The sequence below is a fragment of the Schistosoma mansoni genome, assembly GCF_000237925.1.
Source record: "Schistosoma mansoni, WGS project CABG00000000 data, supercontig 0148, strain Puerto Rico, whole genome shotgun sequence".
NCBI lineage: Eukaryota > Metazoa > Platyhelminthes > Trematoda > Strigeidida > Schistosomatidae > Schistosoma > Schistosoma mansoni.
Window position 1 is genome coordinate 62,515 of NW_017386045.1, and position 836 is coordinate 63,350.

The window sequence follows — 836 nt, forward strand, 5'->3', positions numbered from 1 at the left end:
TTTTCGCACACAAAACCTTCAAAATAGATTTTACATGTTGTACAATTAGGTCTAGACACGGGTTAGTGACCATAGGAGGAATATACCGTAGTCCGTATCACTTTTCTGACGACTTTTCTGTAAGACACATCTGCTCTTGGAATAAGGCAGAATGTTGTCTCATCATTGGAGACTTCAATACACCGCATGCCAACTGGAAAGAGCTCACAGCTTCATGTAGAGGGGGGTTCGCTAGTGACCTTCTTCCAACAACTACTCAGTGTGCACTTGTACAATGTGACGATGCAACGGATGTTCTAGTTTTACAACTAGCTACCAGTAGCACCTTCTATCTTTGGACTAAATTGTGTTCATCAGTTTTGTTATTGATGCACATTCACTCCGCAGAACATTTAGGCGCCTCCAAGATTTGGTTCATTCTTAAGAAAGTTCTAATGAGTTTCGCACTGGATAAAGCAGTTCAAAATACTGCAAAATAGAATGTATTTTTTAAACATCTGAATAGTCTGTTCTCTGAAATGCGAGATGCCATATCTCCCATGATTTTGATACTGTGAATTAAAACGTATCTCTTCACTGTGCGAGTTGATTCAATTTGGCATCCTGATTTCAGATTACAGTCAATAAGTAGCTTTAGCCCGAGTGGTTTGTTTAATTGTATTCAGGTGATCGTCATCAATTGTGTCATCGGTGCATAGTCGTCATGCTCTCAAGAATGGAGAATAGATGAAATTTCTTTACCTACCTAGATCACTCAAATCTGCAAAGTCCACTTTAGCCTGGGTTTTATTGCCATTGATCTCCTCTTCGATGGATTTGATGATGTTCGACGATTT